At 46.1% G+C, this 23,390-nt stretch overlaps 1 protein-coding gene across 4 annotated transcripts in view; it reads left to right on the top strand.

Annotated features, from left to right (window-relative positions):
• The first annotated feature begins 1,006 nt into the window (after nt 1-1,006).
• PKIB (cAMP-dependent protein kinase inhibitor beta) overlaps nt 1,007-23,390 on the top strand; it is a 58,019-nt gene continuing 35,635 nt past the window's right edge. For 2 of the 4 annotated variants that reach the window (XM_075446853.1, XM_075446848.1), the window contains exon 1: nt 1,007-1,171. The gene's annotated coding sequence lies outside the window, so the exon portion shown is untranslated. The remainder of the gene's footprint in view (nt 1,172-23,390) is intronic. The other 2 variants (XM_075446879.1, XM_075446860.1) reach the window with 2 other exon arrangements.

Here is a 23,390-nt window from a genome sequence, read left to right as displayed (position 1 = left end):
TGCCTGTAGTGAGCTTTTCAAAACAGTTTAGAGGGATTTCAGTAGAAGAGTCTTTTTGGTACAATATTAAAAAGAAAAAAAAAGGATTAAAAATCAGTGCCTGAAATTTCTAGATCTTTTAAAAAGCTTTCAAAGCCAGTTTGGTATGATGCGGTCCTACGCATCCAGCTGTGGGGAGCGTGGCTGTGCCGTGATACACTTTTAGATGCCAGGTGTCAACTTCTGTGCCTCCACTGAAGCAACACCACAACTCAGACAGGGAACTTGCAGTGTTCTTCACAGGGCAACATTTTAAGCGGCAAAATGCAAAGACTGCTGATTTCAGGCCCGGGTTGGATTATTTCAAGGCCGTGCGTCACGGGATGTCCCGGGGGCCAGAAGCCTTCCAACAGGCGCGTGCAGCCGCGCCATGGCCTCTGCCCGCGCCGCACCATCCAGCTCGCTGCCAAGAAGGGGCACACGCACACGGCTACACCCGGCTGCCAGCTTTTGGCCTTGTCTTCACTCCAGGACTTGTCAGGCGACACGGATGTCCCGTGTCGCCTTGCTGGGGCAGTTCGAGAGGCTGCAGCCAAAACCTCCGCGCTAAGGCGAAGAGCTGAGACCGAAACGAGCAGGGCTCCAGGTGAGAGCTCTGCACTTCCCTGCCGCGTTTGGGTGACCGGGCACCGCGACCTGCCCTCCTCGCCAGTTTGCAGAGGGACGGGCCACGGGCGGACAGGGACCCTCAGGAGGCACACGGCCCTCCACGTGTCACGGAGGTGGGGGGGGTCGCCGGCCGGGTCCCCTCTCCCGGCTGCAGAGGCAAGCGGCGGGGAGGGGGAAGGGGACCGGGCCGGCCCACGCTCGGTGTTTCAGGAGCGGTGCCCCGTGCCAGCGCCGAGGGCCGGCTCAGGCTGCCGGCCGCGCCCCTCCGGGCTCGGCAGCCCCCGGCGGTGCTCCCCGACGGGCCGGGCCGGGCGGCGGGGCCGGGCGGGCCGGCGGAAGGGCGGCGCGGCCGCGGGGCGGGTGCGGCATCCCGCCGCCTCCCGCCGCGGCGCGGCCCGAGGGCAGAGACGGAGCGGCACCGCCGGCGCCCGGTAAGGGTGAAGGCAGGCGGGCGGGCGGGCGGGGCCGCGTCCCGCTCCTGTGAACGGGAGCGCTGCCGGCCCCGGCGGAGCGGAGCGTCCAGGTGAGGCGCGGGACCCCGGCAGCGGGCGGCGGGGGGGGGGGGGGGGTCCGGGGAGCGGTCCCGGCGGAGGCCGCGCAGCCCCGGTGCCCGGGAGGGGGGAGGCGAAGCAGCTGCTGCGGGGGACGCGAAGTCCCGCGTCCGGCCGCGGGCCTGCGGTGGGGGAGCCCGCCCTGCCCCGGGTGCTGCGGGGGGAGCGCAGCCGGTAACGGGCGTCAGAAACCGGGGGGGGAAGGCGAAGCAGAGTTTTCCTCCGGCAGAAAAGCAGTCGGGAGGGCTCCAGGTGCAGTTCCCGTCCCCGTCTCCTGGTACTGCCGTGGTGGTTCTGAGGTCGGGGTGACCAGCGGTGAAAACATCAGGAGCGGAGGGTAAAAATGCCGGCGTTATTTACGGGGCGACACGGCTTCATGACGCTGAAACACGTCTCTGAGAAACCACCGGCGCGCCTGGAGCCCGCAGCTGAAGCCGCACGGGCGAGCGGCGAACGCGCGGCTGGTGGGGGCGAAAGGTGTGCCTGGAAAATCAGCTGAAATCCATCACGGACTTTCATCGCGCCCTGATTGCCGGGAGGGTCCTTGTGCTTCCATCACTCGCGAGGCAGGAGTTTTCCTTTCTGATTGCAACAAAATGTTTGCAGTAGGAGATTTTTTTTCTTAATTCAGTTATAAATGGCACTCCTCTGCATTTATTAAAAGTTATTTGTGGACTCTGAAGAGCAGGCAGGTGCTCTTAGCAAAGGGAGAAACATAAGAGTATTCAAAACACTCCTGAAGCGACAGACAAAACGATCTACAGCTTACTGTTTGTCTGGTAGGTGCAGATACACTCAGTTTTTAAAGATTTGAAATTTGAAAAGTCATGAGGCTTTGGTGATTCCCAGAAAATCCTAGCTGTCTTTGGGGGCCTTGTGATTAGGAATTATGAATGTGAGAATTCACAAGTCATATTGACATAGCCAGTATAACTTCATGACCTTTTGTAGCTAGCAACAACATAGTGTGGATGAAACATTGGGTCAGAACAGAGACTTTGAAAACAACTGAAGGAGAGACTGTGACACTTTGTTTACTTTTCTCACTGAAGAAGTCGTGGGGATGAGAATGGTCTGGGTTGGTTTTTTTTTTTGCTCCGATTGTTAATATTCCCTTTGAAATGATGAACTTAAATTTTTGTCCTATGATGTTCATGAAATGTTACGTTGTGGTTGATAAAAACTACTTATATGGAAGTAAGATAAATTGAAACTTCAATAGAAATACACAAGTAACTTCTAAAAGCAGTCACTTTACTGTACTGTTGGAGTGAAGGTTTGGTTCTGTAGATTGGTTTTGAAATACACCTTGTTGGAATAGAGACCAGTCTACTTTATTTTGGCTTGGATGTGTCAGGACAGTAATAAATTTAAGCAAAACAGCATAACGTACATCAGAATGTTGTAAAAGTATACATGAGCTTCAAAATCATGGCAAATTTAAAAAATACTGATGCAAATCATGTAATGCAGAGAGAGAGAAATTCAGTCAGGTCATGTTGTTAATCTGTCTGGAAGTGCAAAATTGTTCCCTTGTGTCCCTTTATTGATCTGTCCTGTTCAAATAATATTTTGGTTTAGTACAATGGTGGTTTTAATGAATCGTTCAGAATGTAACTGTTTCCTTCGATTTCTAAACCTGGGATGAAAATCTGTGAGGATTCTGTGTGTAGTTTTCCCCGTCAGCTGAAGGTCACTCTTGTGGGAGATCGTACGTTCCCCAAACTCCTGCCGGGCTGTTGCTGGGCTTCACTGGTTGATCTTTCCGGTGAAGATGCTCCAGGGCCTTGCTCGCTTCTCTGGGCATGGCTCCCTCCCGACTGGCTTTGGGGGAAAGGTGAGGGGAATTTCTGTGCTCTCCCCGTATCTTGATGGCCAGAGAGCCTGCCTGCACTGCAGAGTCTCTCTCCCCAGTGTGCTCCTTGTTCTCGCGGTTTTGTGAGCGGTGACACAGCGCAGGATCTCGGATTGATGGCTTCGTTTGTTCCGCAAACAGACATCCAGGCATCCAGACCGGCCACTCAGACCCACGGGATCGCCAGCAGCACTGAGAGGGGAGAATTACAAAAATGAACCCAAGCAATCTTATCTGGTAGAAGTATTTGGACAGTGCGACATCTGTGTTAGAATGGACTAAGATTCTGGCATTTACATTTTTACAAGGGGATCATCCAGATTTTCATTGCAGCCTAAGACTATGGCTTAGCAGAAATCCTAGAAAGTCAGCAATGGTGATCTGTTTTTGAAAAGCTCCCAAATCTGTCTTTCCTCACGTGAAATAATGTCTTCTGTACTTGACTTAATAATTCTGGTTTTAGAAGTTTTTCCCATTTGAGATTTCGGTTCGTTATTTCTTCCTATCTGTCCTGACTATATTCTTTTCAACCTGGTTTCCTAAGGAGATGAAGCTAAAATAATAATAATAATGCCGTCTGACTGATAGCTCTTCTCATTGCCCCGCAGTAATTTTTTACCTGTGGGGATCGATTTCAACCAATAAAAGTAGAAGAGTAGAGATTTCAAAGGGGTGAAATTCTTACAAACCTCCAGACGGCTGGTGACCAGGGAGATGAGAGAGATGAGGTTGATGCCCCCACTGAGGGAAGAGCTGTAGCAAGCATTCAGCTTATTAGACATCAGAAAATTCACGTGGGTGCTCCAGAGGACACTGAGCTTCATAGCTTCTGTTACTCAAGGGTTGGTGATTATATTTTTCGATTTCTCTGCTCCTTGGGAGTGCAGAGCCTTTGAAGTTTTGATCATGCCTTTGCTCCTCCATAGTCAGCTCAAAATAAGCTCTATTTGTCGGAGATGTTTCTGGTAATGAGGTACATATAAATGCTGTTGCTCCTCAATTTCATAAACTGACCTGTTGCTTTCCTGGCCCATAATTTAATACTTCTAGATACAGGGTTGATAGCCGATAGTGCAGTGATTTTCTTTTGTTATCTTGACTCAGTCCAAACACTTGATTACTGTGGTTACAGTAACCCCACTTTCTTCCACAGTCAGTCTCTCTAAATTGCTTACAAGTTTTTGATTAGCCTTTAATTTGCTTCCCACTGCCGCTGCTGTTTCTTCTGGTTGTGTCTGCATCCAGATGTCCTCTTCTGCTTTCTCTGCATAGCGGGATGCTGTAGCGCTCTCCCCGTGTCATGACAGGAGAAGGGTAATGGAGGAGAAATGCAAAAAGGTATTGTGAGTTTATCTAACAACACCTTTATAAATACATGATGGTTTTATTGACTTTGAAGTGGTGGTTATTGTTCTGATTTTTGTTACTTAACTAAAGAGCTGTATTTATGGGTAATTGCCCATTTTCTCCTTCATTGTCTTTCCAACATTAATACCATCACAATACTCCCTTTCTTCTCTCTTTCATTACCTCCCTAAAAAATCGCTTTGGGTATTTGTTTTGGTTTGGTTTGTGTTTTAGAAAGCTTTAATAGTGTAGTAAGTTGATTTGCTAGTTTTTTTCCAATGGTAGAAATCCTATCAACTGGACTTGCCGTCTGGGCATGCACGTACATATATAAATCAAACCAATTTAGTAAAGTGCTTAGTGGATAATGTTAATTTCTTTTTAAATATTCATCTTCATTCCAGTTGCACTAAGGTCTCCTTTACATCTTTTAGAAATCATTTATATATTATAAAAGCCTCCATTCCGTGCTAAAGAGAGAGCGCCGTGCTTGTATAGCGATGACATTTGACTTTATTCTCCTGGTTTATATTAGCGAGAGGAGGAACGAGGTGCGTGAGAACATCTGTTTCTCTGGGAGCAAGCCCGTACGCTGTCGTTAATGTCTTGCCCTGCCTCGTCGTCCTGGGCTCCGATGGAGCCAGGCGTCCTTCTGTCCCCGACGGATGGACCTGGCCCCCTGGGCAGCCCTGCAGGGCTCTCCCTGCGCCCCGAGGAGCTGCCGCCGGGCCCCGTGCGTCGCGTTGGGGGCCTCCCCGCTGCTTTAAAGGCAGCTCCCACAGCGGGGTCTCACCCCCCACCCTGCACCAGCAGCCGCATCGCTCCCAGAAGCGCGGGATGTGGCAGCATCCGTAGGTCTGTCCCGGTTAAGGTGCGTCCAAGGGATCTCGGACCCCTGCCAGCAGAAGCGTTCAGCTTGAGCCACTTTGACAGACGGGGCAGGGTGTGTAAACCCCTGCCCTGGCGAGGGCGGGGAGGGGATGGTGGTCCCTGCCCGGAGGCCGGGAGCGTGGCTGGGGTGGGATGGCCGGCGGTGGGGCTGGAAGCGGGAGCCCCGAGCGTGGTTCAGCTGCGGCCGAGACCGCGAGCCTGCCTGCAGCCTGGGAACCGGTGTCAGCGAAGGGAGGTGGTGGTTTCACCAGCTGGTTCAGGTCTGCACTGCTCATGGGAAGACGCGTGCCCTGAGCTGCCTTCGAGCGTGGGGCTGGGTCAGGGGTGGCCGGGCTGAGGCGTTTGGGCAGGGGGTGTTCAGCCAGCGCTGAGTACACACGGCGGAAGCTTTTCTTCTGAAAAGGAGAAGAAGCAGAGGTGGGGGCAGGTCTGAGCTAGGTTGTGCTGCAAGGCTGCAGCTCTTGATTAAAAACCTTCAATTTTCTGTGGTGTCCTTAGGAAGATCCCAGAGAAGCAATTGCAGATCAGGGAGCCCTTTTTGCTTTTTTCTTCTTTAATCCAGATTAAGCAGTATTTGCTGCATGCATAATGATAGCAGTGCGTTATTTTCCTCTCTGTTGGCTTTCCCATCCTGTCCACATATTCCATCAGATGGAGGAAGGTGAAGTGGGTTTGTAGTACGCAGTACACTGTATGTGTTTGCAGATCTGAACACCTGCTGATGCAGGACGGGGGAATGATGTGTTCTGCTTTCCAGTCCTCATGGGCGAATGGGCAGCCTTTTATTGTAGCATTTTGCGATTACCTTTGAAACCAGTTTACAAAATTATTTGGGAAATGCACAAGTTTGTCCATGGGTTCCTGAGTAACTTGTGACTGTGTTTAGTAACCCAGCTGCAGAGTTGTTGAAGTGCCCTTGGAAGAGGTGCTGCATTCAGCACCTCTTGGGTAGGTACAGCTTCCTCCTCTGCAATCAATCCTTCAGAGTCATCCTTGGGTCGGATCGACGTCCTGCGACTCAGTTTGCATAAAGAGAAGCCAACAGGTCAATAAAAAGAAGTATTAAAATGGACATCACTGAAGTACGCAAGCCGTTTTTACAAGGCCATCCCAAATGCCTTCAGATCTTTGGGTCTGGTCTTTGTGGTTATTATTCCTGATGGAGCAGGCTGACTTATTGAAGGGGAATGTCACTAGGATACTCTTCACAGTATTTTGAGTTAGTTGTGAATACAAAATGGTTAGCAGTACCTCTGTAATAGGCCTTAAAAGAAAAGGAACTAACAAAAATGAAAATGCGGAGAACCAGAGAGGAAGAAAGTTCCAGTTTGTCTGCCCAGAGCTTTTAATAGTGCAACTTCTTCATACTTTCAAGACAGTAGTGCATTAAAGCAAGCACATTTTCCCCACGACAAAACATACTCTGATTAGGAAACGTCTTGGAGTTATCCTATATCCTTGGGAGTGTTTATGTGGGAGCTCTGTGGCTGTGTGTCTATTCATGTGCACTACAGAAAACACCTGGGAGTGTGGTATTTCACGATCTCTGTACCATGTCTAATGACTGAGGCTGAGATACTTGACAAAAAATTCACGCAACTATGTGTTCTGTCTGGATAAAATATTCCCTTTTGCTCAGGCTTGACACCTCCTTTAGGTTTTGCTTTGCTTAATTGTGGATCTTGTGTCATCTGTATGCTCTAGCTGAACACCTCACCCATCAATATTTATAATTTCTTCATTACAAGGTGTCTTGCTTTTTCTCAGACGGAAGCAGAAGCGTTGGCAGCTGTTAGATATTTCATACTAACTAATGAAAGTGCTCTGTGACATATCACTCTGTGATGCCAGAGAGGTTATCATTGAGGTGAGTCTATGCCCTCCCTTTGCCTCATCAAAAATAGCTTTAATTCTTGGGCAATATGTGGTATGCTTTGTTCATAAGCAACCTGTATCTACAAACGTGGATTTTACAGTCCCTAGCTAAGAGAGTTTCTATTAAATAGTGTTGGTAAGATTTGTCCTGTAAGTATTTATATAGAGACCTTGGAAGGTCTCTTCTGTCTGTTGTGGATGGGGTTTGGTTAGACAGGAGGACTAAAGGAAGCAGAAGATAGGAAGATGGTGTCTAGAAATTCTGCCTCTGAGTGGACAACCAGTTCTGAAAATAGTATTTGAAATGTAACCAGAATTTCCCCCATGGTATGAAGTAGAAGGCTGTGGTTTGCCTAACACTTGAAGTGTATCTACATTTCTTAGGGCTTAGCCGGTTGTGCATAGCGTTGTTAGCTTTGGCAGATGCTGTAACAAGGTGTTAAGCAATCATATGGCACTTCATCTTAATTTAAATCCAGGATACAGTGGGAGTGCTGGAGCTTTTCTGCTGTAGTATGAGTAAAAATTTGGAGGATTGGCTTTATAAACTGTTCTGCAAAAAAGGGAAGCCGCCCTGGAACTGAGGAGCAGATCTCTGTGTTTCTGTTGCCACTTCTTCCAGAGCATGAATGGGATGCTCTTACGGGGACAGCTTGTGCCTGGAAGAGAAGACACTGGCCTAGCTCCGATCCTGCCTGTAGCAGAGCCGGGCTCAGACGCAGGAACGCGGCTTCACCCCTGACGCGAGGAGTCAGGTGGTGCTGTGGACTTGGCATGGGCTGTCGGTGCAATTCACCTTACCTGTTCCCCTGTAAAATAGGATGCACTTTCCTCCAGGGAAGGAACCATTTTCTGGAGTATCAAGAGCGTGATGGTCCATATGCCCGGTACCCATGGGGAGGTGGTCGAGAAGAGGGAGCCAGAGAGACAAGGGCCATCGGCCGGACCAAGCGAAACAGGTTCGGGTGCTGCAGAAGGAAAAGGCTGTCCCTGGGCCAGGGGGTCAGAGGCGCAGGCTGCCCAGGGAGGCTGTGCCAGCTGGCTCTGGGGGGTTCCAGCCCCGAGGGGTCGCAGCCCAGAGCAGCCCAGTTCAATCTCAGCGCTGAGCCTGCTGTGGCACGGCCGGGCCAGGGACACCCCAGCTCCCGTCCAGCCTGAGCTGCCTGCGACCCTGTAATCCCAGGTTCGCAGCTGAGCCTCTGAAGAGCTGCTACACAGTCCTTGTGGCCATCCATGCATGAAAAGCGTAGCAGGGAAGAGGGACCCTTATTTCCCGGACTGAAAGAAGGCCAGTGACAGTGCCTTTAATAAGAAATAAGAAGTAGGTGCTTACAACAGCACAGTGGTTTGCAGTCCCTGCCTTAAGTATCTTGCCAATATAATCTGTCTCAAACAGGGTTAAATTCGATGTTGCAAAATCATTTCAAATGTGCTGCACGTGCTCCGTTTCAGGCTTCAAGTCTAATTCAGTTTGCTGCTGCTTTTGTTCACCTAAGAAAAGCTTTCTCCAAGGCACAAAATAGTACCGTACATATGCAGGGATGTCTGTAAACATGTTTTGTTGAAGTATTAACGTGATACTTATGTTCTGTGTTCAAAAATGAAAAGCTGATCCTGTTGCTTTCTTGGAAGTAGGCATCATGTGCAATGGTGTGATTTTGACATTTTGAAGAAAGGTCCATCAGTGGGGATAGGGTTTTTCTAATGTCTCGCTTGTTTTTCTTCTTGAGAAGCTCAAGTATTAGAAATTCTACACTACCCTTCTTATGTTCTCTTTATATGTCTTCTCAGAGGAGCTGGAGTGCAGTGAAACCTCATGATAATGAAGTCTCCAGAGAAGACAGCCACTCACTAGTCTGTTATTAAGACCGTGGGTTGTTTCTGTTTAACAAAAAAATACAAAAAGAAAAAAACATAGAAGCAATTGCTTCTAAAATAGATATAGTCTCACTTAAACAAACATCAAGCAAAAAGCTCCTCTCCGTGTTGTCAAAGCTGTTTCATAAGCAGTGATTGAACATGTGTTCCCGGAGTAGTATAAAAGAGTGTGCATTAAGAAGCCAGTGGTGCTTTCAACCACCTCCTCGCTCTTCCCCATCATTACTCAGAAACTGTCACTACAAGTGCTTGCTGTTTACCTCAGAGAGCTTAAAAAAAGCTTAAGAAGATGAGCGTGTGAGGGTTGGAGGAATATTTGTTTTCTTTCCCCTTGAACTTTCATTTGTTTGCTGGAAAAGCCAGAAATGTGGAAGGAATTGAACTGAATAAAAATAAACCTCAGCTGATTATTGATGGAAACATCCTGTTATTGCTGTGGCTGGAAGCTCTCCACTTGAACGTGGAAGGCGTATCGCATAAAGCCAGCACACGATGCTTTTAGGAAGAAGAATTATTGCAAAGGCAATGCTAGCTTTTTCTGTTCTGTATTTGTAGTTTTATTACTTATACTTTGAAGAAAGCATACATGCTGTCCATGCAGTTCCTCTTATTAATGACTAACTCACTTTTATGTACCTTTTCTCCTCCAGATTCTCATTACTTACAGGTAGCTGGAAGCAGCACTTTGAAGTAAAACAGAATAGATGGGACAATGTGTTTCACAAATAGATTTCCCAATAGAGTGAGTGTATTGTTTCTGTTCTACCAAGTTTTGAAAATAAAAGAAATAAATACAAATTCATAGTACTAATCATTTACCTTTAATGATTATTAAAATAATTCCAAATGGAAACCTCCTTGCTATAATCACATCTAAGGAGAGAGAATTTATTGCTTTGAGTAGACTACAACAATTCCTGCATCTTACTGTGGAAATCGAATGTTATTACAGAAACTTCGCTATCTTGAACAGAAACAATCAGACATTCAAATGTATATTCACTGTGTTAATTAAGTGACTGGTTAACAAGCTAGCCTTTGTAAAGTGTTAAATCATATATATAAGGAGAGCACAAACAAGTTTGGAGGCCTCTTTGGAAAGAAGTAGTAATTGGTGAGGTGTCTAAAGAGCGTAGAAGAAAGCCAAACAAATTTACCCGGCTGACCAATTTTGCAGGTCCCGGTGGAGTGATATCTGCCACTTGATTCTGACTACCAAAAAAAATCAGTTAAAACTTCACACCATAATGATCTTAAAAGTTACTTGTTCTGTAAATCTGTGTAAAACTTAAAACCTGAATTTCTATTGCTTAAAATTAAATGAAAATATATGCTGTAGAAGAACTCAGAGATAAGAGTCAGACATATTTTTTTTAAAAAAGGAAACTATGCATACTTAATCACTTAATCAGCTCTTACTGTAAATATTTTAATTATGTAAGTTTTCTAAGCATACATTTTGAAATGAAATGGTAACATATTTATTTAAAATTGTATCATGGCCTCATTTCTATACCTTTTCAGAATTTAGGAAAAAATGTGTGAGATTAGAGGTGAATCAAAGCAGATTAAAAAAGGTCAATTTCAAATTTTGGATGGTGAACTACCCACTCGCCCCACTCCAATTGTGTGCCTTGGTTCCATTTGATTAAAGCCACCAAAAAACTGGGGTTCCAGTCCAGACTTTTCTGTAAAGCTACCATTCAGGGTAGGAATGAATGCATTTGTTCCTGCTGTATTGCTGGTTGAGAACTGGAGAGCAGAGATAACAGCCGGCACTGCTCTCTCTGGAGCGAAGGACTTTTCCCATGGTCTCAGCTTCTTTGTTAAGACTTTCCAATGTTGTCAGTATCTCACAGAGGAAGAAAAGTGGGGCTGACAGACCGAGCTACCACCTGACGGGGGTTGCATTTGATGTGTAGCTGGCAGCGGGCTGGTTAGTTGTGTCCGTAACAGGTGAGGCAGTCCAGCAGTTCAGGCTTAGAAGAGCAGGAGCCCACCGAAGGCAGGACGTAATTACCATTTGCAATTAAACTTCTCCCAAAATGGGGGTATCTGTTCAGATGTCTTACCAGGAGCTGGCAGGGGAATCTGGCTCCACGTCTCCTGTGCCAGTCTGAACTGCTCCAGCAGGCACCGAGCCAGTCCAGACAGCTGAACGAAACGTGTGCAGGGTAAGACCTAGTTCTGATTTTCTGTTGCCTGTGTTGACATCTCCTCTGTTTTGGGGCAAAGGCCTTGATAGAAGCACACACAGAGACACGCTCTTTTGATGGAGACCTTGTTAAGGCTTTTAGGGTTCGAAAGCGTGTAAGGATAGATGGCTCATCACTAAATGGGATGTGATGAGGGAGGGGGAAGATGCTCAGCCTCAGGCAGCATGGGAGCTAAAAGCAGCTCGGTGGTGGTGGAGCTGCGCTTGCTCAGCGCCAGCACAGCCAGTACCTAACTTGGGAACGGCTGGAGCTGTTCTGGGTTTGTTCAGCGGAGCAAACCTTCAGGGGAAAAAAGCCTGAAGCTGAGGAAGGAGCATTACAGCATGGTCATGTCTGGTATCAGTATGGGAATTTCAAAAATTGTTAAGAAAATAAGCATATGGACTGTACAAAAGGCACACAGGCTTATTTTGAGCGAGGAACATAGCAGACGCTCGGTTCTCCATTTTACATCTCTTCAGAAAGTGTCTTCACACGTTTTCCTGTAGATTTGCGACTCTGAATTTCAGGGGGGAGGGTGAAGAGGAAAGGAAGCTGAGGAGAGCGCGGTGCTGGGATCCGACAGAGATTAGCACCGGTTTGCAAATGGAAGCTGCGGAGAAGCTGCAGTGATGTGTTACATTGTTAATTGTGTTTTGGTGGAAACGCTGCCACTCGGGAGAAAAAGGCATTTCCAGCAGCCGGTCTGGAGTTGTAGATCCGAGGAGAAATGCCACCTTGCACGAATGTGGTGCTCAGCATTCGCTGGTGACCTGTGACATCTGAAATGATATTTCTATAGATAAAAATAGAGCTTAACTGTGCTAAACATTCAACAAAGAGTTATTGAGACTGTGATTTGAATGTTTGAACTGTGAACAAAATACCAGGAAAAACCCACCACTGATTCTGTGGCATCCGCGTTCTGGAGGAGACTGCGCCCTCATTTTCTAAATTAGAGAAACAAAAATATCAGTTAGTTTTTTTTTTTTCCTCGGATCATGCTGCATTTGGTAATAAATTGCCGGAAAATAGCTCATGAGCTGTCTGTACTTCTCGTCCGGGCTGCTGAGTTTGCGGGACGTTCGCTTGAGCGCCTTGGGGGAGGGCAGGGCTGGGGTGACCCTGCTTTGGCAGAGGCGGTGGACTAGGTGATCCCCAGAGGTCCTTCCAACCCCTGCCATTCTGTGATTGATCCTGTGGGGTGACAGGCCGGTGGGCAGCTTGGGGAGCGAGGTCTGCGGCGCGTGGAAGGGGCTTGGGCATCCCTGTCCACCTGCCCATCAGCCCTGGGGCTCTGCACCGTGGCTTTGGCAACGGGCGCTGATGATACTGGGTGGAGGGGTGAGGTAAAAGGTCAGGATGGTTTGGTTTTATAACCAAAATGGGCAGGATGGCTCTGATGAGACCTTGCGAGTACTTTCCTGGTCTACTGAGGAGAACAGTGGCTGATGAAGTGAATGGGCCCTGGCAGCAGCAGCTGTACCCAGTTGTCATCTTGTGTTTCGGGAGCTGTGGCAGGTGTCCCGATGCAGGTTACTTTCCCTCTTCTAGGTAGAGGACGCTTTGAATAGCCTTTGAAATCTTGGATCACCCCCTCTTCCATTAAAAAATGGATGGATGCTGTTAAAAAATCAAGGCTAGATCATTTCCTCTGGTCATAAATTTTCCACGGAAAGACTGCTCGGTATCCAACAATTTAATGCTAGGACTGGTACTGATGCTTGGGTTTAATAGGGTTCATTAAAGTATCTTCACGATTCAGAAGAATAAAATTGTACCAGTGGTTTTGCACTATTGTGCACTGTATATGCAGTACTGAATTGCACTGTGTGAGGCTTCTCCTGTTTTGGTGGTAAAGACTATCTTCTTCTCATCTCCACAGTTCAGGCAGAGCCCTGATGTTACCGTGTACCAGTGGATCTGTATAACTGGAAAAGATACCGGTAATGAAAAATAGAAGTCTGTGGGAAAGGTCATTTTAATTATCAGATGCAACTGCCTTTTTTCCATCCACTAACTTGCAGTTTTAATGGATCTGGGGTGGCACAGATTTGTTACTAATCCTTGCTATGAATCAGCAGTGCCTACTTGGATAATGTAGGAATTGTACAGAGCTTTAGACTGATGGATGGTTCAGATTAAACCAACCAATCAACTAAAAAACCAAACAGATCAAAAGAGCTTTTCTACTACACCACCAAATTGATTACTTCTAATTCAGAAATTCATTTAAACCTTTCTTTTTATCTTTCACTACTTGATTTTGGAAAGGCATTTTTACTATGTAAAACTTGATTTTTTATTTGTGTTTTTTTCGCTGGGATTGAGTAGTGAGGGAAGCTATACAATTAATCCAGAATGGGCTTCAACAAATCCCAGATGCTGGTGTGTGGCATAGCAGTACCTCCCAGCAACGTAGCGAGTACCTCCTTTTCCACATCCAGGAGCGTGGGACATGGGGAAGGGGAGAAAGGTCTGCAGGTGTTTGTCTACTGCTTGTTTTATCATCTGTTGAGCGTTCACAGTGTTGGCTTCAGCTTCACGCCCCCTCCTCGGCTTGGTGGTTTCGTGGCCTTTTGTGGCCCCTGTCGCTGCACTGTTCTTCAGCCTTTTTTCCAGCCTGCTGATGAGCCATATCTGGCTGTTGGAGCTGATCTGTCCTGGGGTCTGGGTTGTGGCACCCCACAGATCCTTCCACCCTGTGGTTTGGCGGTGAAGCTCCTCCCAGCTGGTTGTGGGGCATCGTGCACCGGGAGTGTTCTCCCGTGGCTGGCGGCCATGGTTCAGTTGTGGGATCTGTGAGGTAGGCATGGGTTTTCTCATGGATCTCCAGCTTGTCCTTGCTGAAATGGGAAAATGTCACCTGTGTTGTGAGATGAAGCCTTCAAAACACAGAACAGACAACTGTGTCACCAGAGAAGTTTCTTGAAAGACTGAGGAGTTTATGTTCGTCTAACGAGGCAGATGAGTGACGTACCCTGCATTTGGTGGTGCTGAGCGGGCGATAATGGAAATTCATAGTTTGTGAAAAAGTTTATGATCCCATTTATTGGCACGTGTGTAAAACATGCTGCGCAATGCAAGCATTCTGCCCACACACTGACTGGGCACCGTTGTTTCACTCATTTTTCTCTACAGGCACTGAACTACTCCAGTTCCATTGAACTATTCTGGGTCACTTAGCAGCAACCTGAAACCAGACTCTTTTAAATAGAGCTTTCCTGGATATGTACGTTCAGCATATTTTCTTGCTGCATGAAATCTTAGAAAGGCTATTGGTATATCCTGACTTTGATTTTTCTTTTTATAGTCATTTACAGCTTCAAAGAAAATTTCCACTTGCACTGGTAAAGGACTTAGTGTGAACTTGCAGCTCATTCTCCTTTGACCAAGTTATTTTGTCTGCGTCAGTTTTGGATATCTGGTACCCGTTTTCCAGCCTCCAATTGTGTAGTTGAAAGACCACAATTCCAGAAGAGTAGTTTATTTGTAGATATTGCTCAATTTTTCTTCATACGGATACAGTTTTCATACATATATTATTTTGACAGTCAGGTCCCAGATGTGTTCAAAACGCACATCTCTGAAGAATCAAATATTAGCTCATGAAACAGTGAGCACACAACCTGAGAGGACAGTGTAGGACTGGCTGACAGATGCATCCTAGGAAGAACACGTGGTAGGAAGAGCCTGGGTGTTAGGCACCAACCCCTCACGAGTGGTATTTGTGGCAGGGTAGCTTCTATGCTTTTACCAGACATGATACTACAGCTACAGCTAAATACCTGCTGTCTCCTCTCCTTCATGCTGCCCTCCGAATTCTTTGGAGAAGCAAAAGATCACTAAGGACAAACAGTGAGAGAAAACTCAGCACGTTGTACAAGAATGGTGTTGAATAAAACCCTGAAAGGAACTTGGCTGAATACATGAAACCTTGAGGCCTGTGCCCACTTCATTTCTGTGAGATGTATTCTACCCTGTGCAGCGCTATTTCTATTTGGTTTTTATGCATTTCTTTGGAAGCAGAGCATGTTTAGATGAACTTTTTAGCAGCTCTTTTAGGAAGAGTTTCCTGACTCAAGAGGTGCTTTAGGCATCTGAGACCCAGAGCTCATCAAGGTCTAAGGAATGGGCCACCCAGGCCTTGAAGGGCAGAGTCTTGTATTGGTGCCTTGTTGGCCTTGTCGGTGAACTTGGCTTCTGACATAATTCAGAACATCTGTTATAAACTGTGCCCAGCCGCATTAGCCTCTCAGATGGATCTGTGCAGCACAGTGGTACGCTGGCTCTGCTTTTTCTTTGGTGTCATCCTCCGTACCAAGGGCAATTAAAAAAACTGTAGGTCTGCCTGCTTGTTTCTGTGAAGCTGCATGGTTGATTGATGTGTGGCCCAAGCGTACCGTTGTGTAGAGCATTGACATGTGGACTGCAGTCGGAATAAGCCAGTGCATTCGTCCTTTTCCTCCGTATGGGGAAACGAAAGATTTCATTCCTGGAATGAGCAGAGGGAATGCTGTTGCTGTGCGTACCCGAGAGAGAGGTGGACCAGGAATAACAGCTGGGGAACTGGCATCAGAACCGTCTTCAATCACAGGCTGCTAAATGCTGCGTAAGTAGTTTCTCATCATTTAAGTGGTACACGTAGCAGAGAGAAGAGCAAGAACTCCACCAGATTGCCTGAGGTTTGGTTTCACAGCACACTGAATCCGGAGGTGACCTTCAGTTATCGTCGGTGTCATATCCTTGGATACGCAGTGTGCCAAGGCTTCCTTCTGTTGTTTTGTTTCAGGTCTGATCTCACCAATACCGGACATGGAGTAACATGTGGTCAGTCACAGCCTGTTAGGTTAAAAGAAATGTTAGCAAATGCCGTTATAGAGGCTGCATGATGGAGACCCTTACGCTAACAAATGCAATAGGTTCTTGTGCAAAACAGTTTGGGTGGGGGAAAGGGAGGAGAAAGCGCAATGATAAAGTGACATGAAATGGGGGAGAGGAAAATGAATGGTGGATTCAGGAGTGACTCTGGACATAGGACAGTAGTTTTCAAACACTTGCTTCTCTTCAGGCTTATCATCAAGGATTCAGGCTTATCATCCTTCTGCCATTGACATCAGTTATGCATCTTTTGTTGTTGTTGTTGTTATTTGCTACATGCAAATATAAATACTGTGTTTTCACGGTGTGTAAAATTGCATCCCCATACTGATAGCACCATGGAGTCTTGCAGCAGGGCTTGCAAAGCACTTGTAAAAATCCCCGTTTGATGGATGAAGCTGTAACAGAGTGTGCAGAGGTTAGGGTTGGGGTTTAACGATTCCTGCTTTCCCTCTCCTGCTCCTTGCAGAGATGCTGCTGTTCCAGGGAGAGCTAAGAGGTGCAGTCCTAACCCTCAGGGGACCCCTTGGGCTGCAGCTGTGTCTGGGCTGCAGAGTGTAAGAACAAAAACTGAAGAAAAACTTTTTCCACCTCTGCTGCCCTCTCCACCTCTTTAGGGATCAGATATGATTTATTGTCTTCCTTGGGACCGCCTTCCCGTCACCTCCAAGTGCCATTCAACCTTTGGCAAGCCCTGGTGTGCCAGCAGACTGCTTCAGCTGAACATTGGCAAGTGACCACAAGCTGCTGGCAGGGCAGGTCTGGGCTTCTGACATCCTTTTCCTTCTAATCATAGGTTTTAAAGAGGGATTTAGTTTTGGAACTGCTGACTTCAGCTCTCGTGTCTACGCTGATGGCTTTATTTACGGCAGATACAGCACATAAATTGTCATCTCCTGACTGCCCAATGTCAGGAATGTCTCTGTAGACAGGAGAGCAGGTGTTGATTCTTTGGGGCATTTGACTTTTAAATTTCCTCAGCATCACCTTGCTTTGAAGAGCACTGCTTCAGGGATTGATTGCTGCTGTTGCTGCCCTTTCAGAAGGGCAACCTGCAGCACTGCAGGGCTGCCTCTGCAGCCACCAGCGGAGAGTTGTTGGGCTTCAGGGATGATCAATATGGAAAAACCTGTATGTTCATCTCTTTGTGCGCTGTGAAACTGCCCATTTTACCATTCAAGCAGAGTTCAGCCCAAGCGGAGGGGTCACACAGTTTCAATAGAAAAACAAAACTGATAATCATATGTTCTTCTCTGATTGAGGTCTTTTAATCTTTAGAGTGCTTTTTCATTCTCTAATGCTTCTTTGAAATCAAAAAACTAAACTGGATGAACAGTTAATAGGATCCTTTCCCATTTTCATCAGAAAGCTGTAATATCTTATTAGCCCAAAATACCCTTGTAATTTTCCACTTTCAGATTCTGCTTTCTGCCTCTCCAAAATCAGCAGATACGTTTGACTTCTTGCCACAGGAGGGACTGGTCCTTCTTCCCCTCTGCAGGGGATTGCTGTGGGGCTAGTTGGAGGTGGTCTCACACACCAAGTTCTGGGGGTAGAAATGAAAAGTGAAAATGTTTTTTGTGGTCTTCTCTTCATTAGAAACTTGATGTTCTGTCTTGCCACTGCACTGGGAAGCGCACACCAGACTAGAAATATCAGTGTGCTTGTGCTGTTCCACTGCTTGGGTGTCCAGAAAGGAGTGGGTTTTCTTAAATCATCATTGACAAAATGACTTGAACTGCTTTTTGGTAAGGAAAGGAAAAGAAGTTTTCCGTTTGCTTTGAACTGATGTAATGGGGATTTCATTTGAGGGGGGGTTATTTTTATATTTTCCTCCAGAGCATAAAAATAGTTGAACTGGTTCAGATAAAATGACTGTCTAGCGCACAGTGTCTTGCTGCTGAGAGGTCAAAAATAAGTACCTAGGAGAAACACTATGAACACATGAAAGTACTTCCCCCTGTATATTCTCCATGTGTCTAGTGCTAAGCAGCTCATGGGTTACTTGAGCCAGATGCAGTATCTTTGTCTTTGATAACTGTTGATAGATTTTACTGTCATCAATTTTGAATGACCTTCTCAACATTATTAATTATCTCCTGAACCTCTCAATCATCTCTTTAGATTGAGCCTAGTCTTCAGATCCAGCATAGATTTGCCACAGACATCCAGAAATTGCTCCCTGAATGGCTGCACGGCATCAAGCAGGTTCTGTCTTAGAAACAATTGAGATTTGTTGCCTGTTGATTGTTGACATTTGAAATGCTAAGATTGTGTGTAATGGAAAGAAAACCATAAATCTGTGGAGGTGTGGGAATCTGCAGAGTGTTACAGGTTTCTGACAGAGGTCCTGGCCAAGCAACAGGACATCCAGCACGATAGCCCCAGTGTTCTCAAAGCCAAGCCTCACTGCTGCATAGTTTGTTGGATGTCACTGCTGCCTCCTCATCGCCCTCTGCCAGCTGGTGTAGTTGTTGCTGGTCCTGACCCCAGCTGTAGCCATTGCTTTCTTGTCCACTTCAGGTATATAGGGATGTTGTCAGTGTTTTGCAGGGGAAGCAGTTTTGAAGACAGAAGCATTACCTCTCCACACACAAAGAAATATTGAGGGAAGACAGGGTGTTGTGTGCAGCGAACACCCTTCAGATTGTCTACCTACTCTTCTCATTTCAGAAGGTATACATTGGGATGTCCCAGAAGAAGAGAATGAAACAGGAACTAGTCACAGATGTGGAAGAAACAGAAAGAGTTCTGGTGATTTTTAAGATCCTATTGAGAAGGAGAGCAGAGCTCCTTAATGTTGTGTTTGAAGATCTGGAGAAAATATATGTTAACAAAACATCTGAACTTGTGTAATTAAAACTAAAGCCTAATCACATTAGATGATTTTTACACTGTATCGTTTAACTGAAGTTCTTAGAGATCCCACTTGAGAAGTGCAGATACTCAGCAGTTCTGCAAATCAGTAAGTAATTCAGTAGGTAGTTACAGCCAGGGCTGTTGAGGGAAAGATGCTTAATTAAGCCTCATTAATATAGACAGACTTGGTTTTGAAAAATTGTTTTTCCTGTTGCTGAAAACAAGCTTCTTTGGGGTGCTCATTCCTGAATGCTTAGAACAGATTTTGAGTTTGAAATGCTTATTAATAATATTAATTACACTGGGTATGGTAAAGTTTTTTTTTTCTCTCTGCATCTGTGAAATTTCTTTTGAAAGTAGTAGAATGTCCTTGCTTATGCAAGTTACTGGTAGAGGAAAGAGCTACAGCTGTAAGTAGATGTGGCTTAAGCATGAGATTAACCTACTGATCAGCTATAGACATTTTTTTAAACTTGATAAAAGAACTCATGAAACATCATTTTTTTGCGTATTTCACTGCAGATAATGCTCATAACACAAGTTACGTACCTTAACACTTTACAACATGGGATCAGAAATTAAATTGACCTGTTTTATCTGTTCAGACGTAAAGCCCACATATCTCTGTGTCTGAGAATGGTAAAAATGCGCAAATTGATAAGCTCCATCCATTTTTGAAAGATAAACTCCTCAAATATGAGTTTACAGTGTGGAAATCATGCCTGCCAATATCCTTCATGCTCAGCATAGGCTGTATGAGGAGGATTAAGTCATTGTGCATCCTCTCATGGTTCAAAGACGCTTCACAGAAGGCAGAATTCCGCCCTGCTGGTCCAAGCCTGTACGAAATCCCCCTCTTTGAGCCCTGTCGTGCTTCTGAGATCCTGGAAGTGCTCCCCCTGCCTTCAGCATGAGTCAGATCAAGTATGCAATCTATGTTAACTTCACATCCTTATTTCTTGAGTATAAACACGTTTTTTTCCTTCAAAGCCTCCAACGACTGCATAGGCACCACACTGAAGTGGGGACCAGTCACCCAGGTCAACATAATTATACAGGAGGAATTGTGATAAAGGATTTTTTTCTTTGAAGAGACCATGTCTAAACCTCTCACAAAAAGGACAGGATGATCTCTAAAGCTACTCTGCATGCACGTTAAGGATGTCCTATAAAAGTGCTGCACAGTCTAAACTGATGCCGTATTTATATATTTCAGAAGAAAGAGCAAGTTGGTCTCTTACGGCCAAAGCTCTGCTGTAATTGCAGTCATGGGGAAAGATAGGAAGTCTAAGGAGAATGGTTTGTTCCTCGGCTGGAGTTCTGGCTCTGGTCCCTCCCATGCTGTGGAGCTGTGCTCAGCTGGTAAGCCTGTGTGTTTCAGTGGTTGGCATAAAATGCCTTTCAGCAGAGGTCAGCGCTTTGGGGGCTGCTCCTAACAAAGATGCAAACTCACCTGAAGGGCATGGTGAGGCAGCTGGTGAGCACATCAAGAGCCTAATTGTGAGGGCCTCCGTGTATAAAAAGCACTTCTTGAGCAGTGTCTGTAGGCTGCCTCCTTCTGTGTGTGATGGGACAGAGCTGTGTCCTCTGGGTTACCTTCCTCCAGTCCATGGTATGTACAAGGACCAGATGCGCTTGCAGATAAGGGTTTGGAGGTGCCTTCACCCCTCATTGCAAAACAAGCAGGAGCTAGGAGTGGTTATGCCTTCACTGGAAACAGAACATCAACAAAAATCAAAAGAGCAACTATAAAATGCCATTTCTTTCTTCTCTGTTGACATGCCAGTTGCCTTTTACATTTTTATCTTAAGAGTGATTGAGAAAGGCATGGCCACCTTGAGAAGACTGTGGCAGGTGAGCGTCTGGAGAGTGCACTGGTATTTGCCATGACTTTCTGTGATGCGTAGATCAGACGTCTGGGTCCTTAAGGCTGTGCTCAAAAGTATTTGTCATTTAGCAGTTCTTGGTAAAAATCGCATTTGCATCCCCCAGGACTTTAATTTTTCTCCAAATAGGTCGTATTATTTGAGCACAGACAGAAGTGAGGATGGAGTGGGGAGGTGGACATCTGAAGTGTGTGGCTCAAAGATCTGAAGAAAGACTCAGGCCTGGTGAGAAGGGGTGCCCCCACCCCAGGGTGGGTCGGCCACCCCCTGGTTTCAGCAGCCGGCTGGCTGGAGGCTTCTGCATGGGGCTCCTGCTCACGTGTTTCACGGGTGGGAAGGACACGGGTGAGGGTCAGGCCTCTCCAGTGGAGCCTTGGTGGACAAAGGGCGGGCAGGGAGCGTCCTCTCCCAGCCCCTCCATGGTGTGACCCTGTCCTGCTGGCCGGGGTCCTGTTGCTGAAGGAGTGGAGCGCGGAGCTGCAGCAGGCAGCAACTCCTTTTGCATTTCACAGCTAGAAACTAATGTTCGTTCAGTCCGAATTCCACGTAGATGAGCACCATGAGTCCTCCTTTCGGCGACAGGCCTCTGCCTTCTTAGGGTTTTGAGCCTATTCAAGCAACTTCAGGCTCTGCTACCTACAGCAGTGGGCTGAGACTGTGCCCTTCTTCTTCGCTGCTTCAGAGGGCTGTTGTGCTTTTTGACGTTTCCAAGTTTAAATTCAGTACAGCATCAGCCTCATCAATCACAGTGTGAAGACAAACCCCGTCCGAGAATCCCGGCTTTATCTTTGCTTTTTGCTCTTCTCTGAGTCACAGAAAGAGGAGGGGAAAAAAGCTGTTATGCTTCTAGGTGATAGTACTGAGACTTGGAAATTAAAACTGGGCTAGGGGAGAAAAATCCTTACCATAGTTGCCAGGGATGGAAGTCTGAATCTGAAAGGGAAACTCAGAAGGCAGACTTTCTGACTTGTTTTGCTCACTAGTTCTGCTGTTCTGATTCTGTTGGCTTTTTACGGACCAAATTTTTATCATGCTGATTTTATTTCACTACTATTTTACACTAGTATGAAAGGAAAATATATTATCAGATATAGTGGGTTTGTGTTTGCAGTTGTATAAATAACTCTTTAGCAAGCTATTTATTAGTTATTTCTTCTGTATAGCATCAGGGGATAAAGAAGAGTTACAGTGTAGATGTGCTTACATAAAGATTGTGTTTCTAAGGGAGCACAAAGAACGCCTCCCAGCCAAAAAGGCACATGCCATGTCCACAGTCCAGCGTTCTGTATTTGAAGTTCATACGCATAAGGACAGTAGTAAAAGAAAGCAACCTTAACAGAAGCATCGGTTTAGCATACCTTTCAAAACTCGCAGTATTGACAGCTTGTACAGCATTGCGGAGTCAGCTGCATGACGGTGAAAGATTTGTGACCTTACTGTCAGCAAAAGCATATGAAGACCTGCTAGGGAAGGTAATGAATATTTGTGACGTTTTTGACCCTCGCTGCTTTTTTTTTTTTTACAATGACCCTTAATTTATAAATGGATATGGAAAGCAAATGAATCGTGATTTTCCAGTGGTGAGTATAACGTGTTGTTCTGTTCCTTTAACTGAGTTTTTCCTGGGTGCCTGTGTCTGAATGCCTCCCAGGTTGAACTGCGTGGTTAAGTAGTTATTTACAACAAAGCTCTTTCAGGGTGAGGGTAGACTGGTTTTGTGTGTTTCACTGCATGGATTACGTTGTTGTCTTTAAACTAAGGATTCGGGAAGGGCGGATTTTGAGTTCTTTCCTACAGGCTGATGATAAAGCACAGGAGGCCACAGGCAGCTTTTTCAGTTGCTCTCACAGCTCACTTGCGCTTTCCCGATCTTCCCCCGCCCCTTACCTTCACAAAAGATAGTGGATATAGTCCAGGTGTGGTCTCTGATCCTCGCCAGAAACAATGGCTCTCTACAGCTATCAATTCCTATGCAGTTTGAACACCCTAACTGGGCCCTGGCATAGCTTAAAACTCAATAAACTTACTAACTTCTTCATTTTGATTTTGGAACATCACATTTCTGTCGTTGGGGTCTGTTGCCCTGTCGAACGATAATGCCATTTACTGTGAGGCACATGTCAGAATCACAGCTGAATAAATGTAACTTCCATACTGTGAAAGCAGGTTTAAAGCCCGACTTCCTTATGTGTAACAGGACTCCATGACTGCTAGCACTGACTTCTAAAACGTTACGGACGCTACAAATACTTCGTACAGCTGCTGGGAGGTATCTGTATTGCGCGACGACAACATATTGAGGGCAGAAGACAACTGCCAGAAATGTTCACATGTCATCCATTCCCTTTATGTTTCTAGCTTCAAAGCAACACGCATCTTAGTTCTATCTCTGCCGCTCGCTTTGCTCCTGCAGCACACCTGTATGATAGAGGCCAAAATTATAGTAAAACTAGAGGAAACTGGAATTTTTTTCCTACAGAAGCAAAGCAAGTATGATTTGACATTGCAGTTGTGACACATGCAA

Source organism: Opisthocomus hoazin, chromosome 2, assembly GCF_030867145.1.
Source record: "Opisthocomus hoazin isolate bOpiHoa1 chromosome 2, bOpiHoa1.hap1, whole genome shotgun sequence".
NCBI lineage: Eukaryota > Metazoa > Chordata > Aves > Opisthocomiformes > Opisthocomidae > Opisthocomus > Opisthocomus hoazin.
The sequence above is the reverse complement of the archived record's forward strand: the minus strand, read 5'-3'. Positions and strand labels throughout refer to the sequence as shown.